The sequence below is a fragment of the Elaeis guineensis genome, chromosome 8 (genome assembly GCF_000442705.2).
Source record: "Elaeis guineensis isolate ETL-2024a chromosome 8, EG11, whole genome shotgun sequence".
Taxonomy (NCBI): Eukaryota; Viridiplantae; Streptophyta; class Magnoliopsida; order Arecales; family Arecaceae; genus Elaeis; species Elaeis guineensis.
Genome location: NC_026000.2, coordinates 111023298 through 111029556, shown reverse-complemented (window position 1 = coordinate 111029556; position 6259 = coordinate 111023298). Strand labels below are relative to the sequence as shown.

The 6259-nt window shown below is 36.6% G+C and overlaps 1 long non-coding RNA gene across 1 annotated transcript; it reads right to left on the bottom strand.

Moving 5' to 3' along the window:
* Window positions 1-2152: 2152 nt before the first annotated feature.
* On the bottom strand, window positions 2153-5476 carry LOC140851254 (uncharacterized). Its single transcript, XR_012134007.1, has 2 exons — window positions 5415-5476; window positions 2153-2570 (listed from the first exon to the last, which is right to left on the bottom strand). It is a non-coding gene; the product is annotated as an uncharacterized lncRNA (long non-coding RNA).
* Window positions 5477-6259: the final 783 nt, after the last annotated feature.

Below are 6259 nucleotides of genomic sequence, written 5' to 3'. Positions count from 1 at the left end.
TTGGAAACATCATTTGGCAAAAGGAAGAATTGCTGCAAAAGATTGATCTCCTAGACAACCAAGAGGAATCAAGAAACCTTTACCCAATAGAATTAGAAAATCGAGTCCAATGGAAAGATGAGCTTGACAAGATTCTCCGGTAGGAAGAAATATTATGGAGACAAAGAACACATGTTCAATGGCTCAATGATGAGGATCGAAATACTAAATTCTTCCACACTTGGGCTAGCAACAGGAGGAAGAACTTGATCCTAGAACTCCATGATCAGAATGAGGTTATAACTGATCAACAATTGATTCATAATAGCTTTCGAGAATATTTCAAGAGAGTGCTCAGTACATCAAAAACTCACTGCATTACTACGAGCTGGACAATGTTATACCCTAAAAGGACCTCCCAACCTTGAAGAATTGGAAGCTCCCTTTACCGAGGAGAAAATCAAAGCAGTAGTTTTTAATCTTGCTTCTGAAAAATCACCCAGACCTGATGGATTCACATTTGCCTTCTATCAGCGTTGCTGGAAAATCATCAAAATGGACCTAATGAAGGAGTTTCAGAATTTCTATAATCACCAAACATCAGTGGACAGAATCAATTTTTCTCACATAACCCTTATTCCCAAAAAAGAGGTCAATTGTACCATAAAAGACTACCACCCTATTAGCCTGATGAATGGGATAGTGAAGATTATTTCAAAAGTCCTTTCATCCAGACTTGCAAGGAAACTAGAGAGTCTGATCTCACCCTCTCAATCGACACTCATAAAAGGAAGGACATTAGCTGATAATTTTGCGGCTGCAAAGGAGATTGTATCACAGGCATCAAGGTGGGAAATAAAAAGAGATTATATACAAATTGGACTTTGAGAAAGCATTTGATAATGTAGAATGGTCATTCCTAATGAATCTCTTGAGTGCAACAGATTTTGGTTAGCAGATGGCGTAAATGGATTCTTGATATTGTGTCTATTGCAAAGTCTTCAATTCTGATTAATGGATCAGCTGGTACACTAATTAAGTACTGTCGAGGGTTGAGACGGGGATCCACTATCTCCATAACTTTTCATCCTGGTAGTTGACGTCTTAGATAGTATATTAAAAACAGCTTCTAGTATTCAACTAATAAAAAGTATTGGAGCAGGAAACTCTACAGGTCTTTATCAGAACCATCAATTCGCAGATGATGCGCTTATCTTTGCAGTGTACACAAAAGGTATATCAAGTCTCTAAAATTTATTCTCTATTCTTTTGAGTTACTAGCAGGGCTCAAAATCAACTTTGAGAAATGTACAATCTTGGGCACCGGCATCTCATAATCAATCAGAAAACCAATTAGCATAAGTCCTTGGAAGCAAAACTACAGATTTCCCACTCAAATATCTAGGAATGCCATTGCGCAAAGGAAAACTCAGAACATGTGATTGAACTCCATTAATAGAGAAGATTTCAAAGAAGCTAGTAGGATGGAAATCTAAATTACTCTCTTTAGCAGAAAGAGCATTATTACTTAATGCTGCTGTTATCACACCAATGGTGATTTTCTGGATCTCAAACTTCATTTTACCGACGAGTATTATCAATCAAATTGATAAATTACATAGAGCATTTTTATGGAGTGGTAAAGACAAGATCAAGCAAGGACAAAGCCTTCTAAAATGGTCCTCAATATGTCGCCCCAAAGAAGTTGGAAGAATGGGCATCTTTAACATCAAAATTCTCAATCAGGTATTTTTTTTGTAAATGGTGGTGGAAACTAATACCAGGCTATATAAAACTATGAAGTTTGTTAATCAAGTCTGCTTACTGCAACAACCAACCAAACTTGCTGAGGTCAATCAAAAATTAAAGGTCATCCGAATTTTGGAAAAGTACGCAGAAAGTAAAGGATCTATTCCAGGCAATGGTGAAATTTAAAATAGGAAATGAAAATCAAATCTCTTTTTGGAATGATACTTGATTTCTAAATCAGTCAATCAAGAAAAGATTTCCTATCCAATATACTTTGTCACCGTTTAAGCAGATAACTGTGGCAGAAGCTTTTGTTAACCTCACTGCTAATGGAAACTGGACATTCCCGCCACCACTGTTTGACCACCCAGATCAAAATATTCTGTGCAGCAGAATGAGAGAGGCAGTATCTAAAACAATTCAATAGCTTAGAATGAAAATGGATTATAGTTAAAAATTTCTCCACAAAACACTGCTACAAATTTCTCTTAAATAGAGGAGTGAGGCCACCTTTTAGCAAAGTAATCTGAAAACTAAAAATTCCACAAAAAGTCCAATACTTTCTCTACCTCAGTGTTCAAGATAAAATCCTCACGAAAATTAAGTTAGCCAAGAGAGGGTGGCAAGGAAGCATAAACTGTCCCTTATGCGACTCAAGCCCTAAGACAGCAGACCACTTGTACCTTCAATGTCCGTTTGCAAGAAAAATTTGGACAATACTTCCAACCATCCTCCGCTTCAATGACTTACCACACAGTTAAGAGCTACCATAGAACAACAGGGAAGCAAAAGACACTCCTACCAAATGTCCGGACATACTCTTTGCCATGGAATTATGGTGTCTGTCGAAAGAAAGAAACAAGAGATACTTCAATTTTCATGCCTACCTCCCAGAATATGTAACTCGACAAATTGCAAGTCTCTTCATTTTCTGAACAGAATAAGTTAGAGAAGAAGACTTTGATTCAATTCAGCAAGTCAAAACTGCCTTAAAAATTTTTCAGGGTACAAGCATTCGTTCAACACTGGTGGAAAATATGAGATTCACAGGTTAACAGATCAAGCGTCCAATAACTCTAGTAAGATCTTATGGTTTCACCAAAACATTCACCTATAATTCAAAAACATATAAACCTATAATCTGCTTTGGGATCCCCATATATATCTGTGTATGGGTCAGGTTTGAATTTTGTAACCCACAATGCACACAACAACCAGACTTTCATATATTTTATATAATATAATACTTCATGGGTTAGGTTTTCCCTAACTCTTCTCATCAAAAAAAAAAACAGCCTCTCCCAACAGTAGCCTCCTCCAATTGCCAAACCCTCCCCTCCCCCCCCCCTACCACCAAAACTAAACCAAACTAAACTGAAAAAAATTAAAATTAAAATTAAAATTAAAAAATTAAAAAAATTAAAAAATTAAAAAAAATAAAAACTCTAATATGGCTCCTACAATGGGCGGCAATGAACAGTCAAATCGGAGCCCAGTCACCAAGGTGAAAGAAGCCGAAAACGCTTCACAGGATGGAAGAGGGCATAAGGAAAGGCCAGCCCAGCCCAGCCTGTATCAAACATCAAACATGACATACCGCTTAGCAGTCCATCAACTTACCTCATGGTTCTTGATTCCACCTTCCCAACAAAAACATAATACTGCTGATTTTTTTTTTCTTTTAATCCAAACTTAGATGCCCAAATCACCAAATTCAATCCATGGTTCTCTTTAAAAAAAAGAAAAAAAAAAAGAAAAAAAGAAAGCCATAGCATAGTGCATGAAACTCCTAGTATTGTAAGATCCGGAGAAAGTCAGATGTGAGTAGCCTTGCCCATGCATATAAAAAAACTATTTCTATATTTCAGACTCGTGATCTTCAGGTCACATAGAACAGCATTACTATTATGCCATTCAAAAAAATCAAACAAATAAGTAAAATCAAGTAAAACAAAGATAAACAGATTGATCTACTTGTAGCCATATAAACAAGATCAAGATCTAATAAAACAGATAACGAGATTAACAATGATGGATCTATTTTCTGGAAAAAAAAATAATAAAACATGATGAGTTAAAGACAGATCAGGAGTCAATAGAGATACATATTTTATGTGATAAAGATACCATTTTTCTGAGAGAACGTGTTTAATGAAATACCTCAAGCAATCACGGCAGGTCGACTCCTCCAGGAGAAGGGAAAGGGATGGGCCGTCGAAAACTTGATTATGTTGGACGGAAGAAGAAAAGATATGGCCAGCGAGAAAAGAAGAAAACAAGAGGAAAGCAGGAAGGGTATTTAGTTTGAATCCTCTTAAGTTGAGTCCGGACTCTCTGAGGTTCGGAGACATTCAGTTCAGCAATAACGGCCATCCTGTAAGGTATGGACTTCATAACAAGGAAGCAGCTCTCCTTCAAATATCCCTACTCTCCAAACTCGCATGAGGGAGAATTTGAACACAGGGTTTCTGCTGTAATTACCAAGATAGGCCAGATACTCAACCAATTTGATACTAGTACATTTGAAAGTAGGTTAATAACTAATTTTTAAAATTTCACCGAAATCACTGACCAAATAAATTTTAATTAGGCTCATGTAAAGTATAAACAACCCAAAGGGTTTCTGCTGTAATTACCAAGATAGGCCAGATACTCAACCAATTTGATACTAGTACATTTGAAAGTAGGTTAATAACTAATTTTTAAAATTTCACCGAAATCACTGACCAAATAAATTTTAATTAGGCTCATGTAAAGTATAAACAACCCAAACACACCCTGAACTTATTCTCAAAGATGGCTCATTTGGATACGACTTGCATGGTTCTTTGCAGAAGGCATAAAAGAAGCGGGACAGCTTCACACTGGACTAATGGGGAGGGCTCGCAAGTGAAGAGCTGCTGTTCCACTTAATGATCCAGATGAATAATAAATTTATGGGAAAAATTTCATGGACTAATGGAAGAAAAGCTTCCGATTTCAGTCAGAGGATAGTTAATGGTTTCATCCATTACCATGACATTTCACACTGGGGATGATCATGCACCGGCTCTGGGGATGATCATGCACCGCCCACAGGAAAACAACAATACCAAACGAATGGAGCTTTTATGTAATTGTGGGGAAAACTGGAGAAGGTATATGGATTCACTAGCATAGAGCTTTCCTGATGATATTGAGGGGACGGGAAAAAAACCAATTTTTTAAATACTTGGGCTGTCCCACTTGAAAATAATTTTAGAACAAGAAGATGAAAATTAGGGATAATGGCGGCACTGGCGATTAATATGACTGTAGTAACAAACGTAGCCAATCAAAATTTGATACTGATACAGAGCCCAGAGTTACCAATATAGAAACCTACTGCCCAAGAATAGTGCAAGCTAGGAAAACCAGATCAAAGGTATCTAATTTTCAAACTGTATGACTCCATATGGAAAACAGAGCATCGCCATCCAAATAAATGAGCTAGCCTGCTGCATACATTGTTTGTGTTGGTCAAATTGCGCAAACAGATGCAGATGCGAACTCTCATGCTTTTCCAGTTTGATTTCAACAATCACATGAAGAGACTAAACAAAAAAGAGCATGAGTCTCGGCTCCAACAGATGCTGGTTAGTGTTTATTATGACATAAAAAGGCCTTGCCACTTGTGCTACATTCAGAATAATCTCAAAAAGTTGCACCTGAGAGCCGAATCATTCCGACTGTCTTTGCCCCAGCACTGGAATATCCTCAAATTTCTTCTGCAATAAACATAGAAAACAATGTTAATTTTTCTTCTTCTTCTTCTTCTTCTTCTTTTTGTTTTGTTTTGAGATAAACATAAAGAACAAAGTTAGCAGGACATAGCTCTTCTACCACTAAAGCATCAGGTGGAAAACAATGATGGAGAATACAAGATTCGCAAAAACAAGCTTCTAAAGAAATCCTGGCTTACTACGAATATATTTCACTTCAGTAACAAAAACTACAAATTAGCTGGTCAAACTGCAAATATATTGGAACTAATGTTCAGGCCACGATATTGTATCATTGAATGCAGTTTTTGTTTGTGTTTTTTTTTGTTTTTTCCAGTTTTGAATAATCTTTCCTTACAAGCGATATAAAACACAAGTAGACCATGGACAACAAGAATTTCACTATCACTCTATAAAACAAGTGAATCCTCAAGGGAGTAGGAAAAATGGACTAACTGAGCAAATAATAAAAATTACAATTAGTTCTTGTAGTATATATCCAGTTTCCTTGTTTTTACAAACAGACACAAGTACAAAACATCCTGTTCAATATTTTAAGTAACAGTTTATATGTTACAAATAGTGCATATGTGCTATTAATACTCCCATTAATAGTAAATAGACACCTCTTGCATTGGTTGTCGCTCAATCTTTAAGACCAAGAAACAAGAAATGTATGCTAGCCAGAACTGGAAGAGTACCATAGTCTGCTACTATAGTTTGGTACACCCGAGTCTTCACAAGACAATTATATCCGACCCTCCACAAACTTAACCAGTTGCTGAAGTACA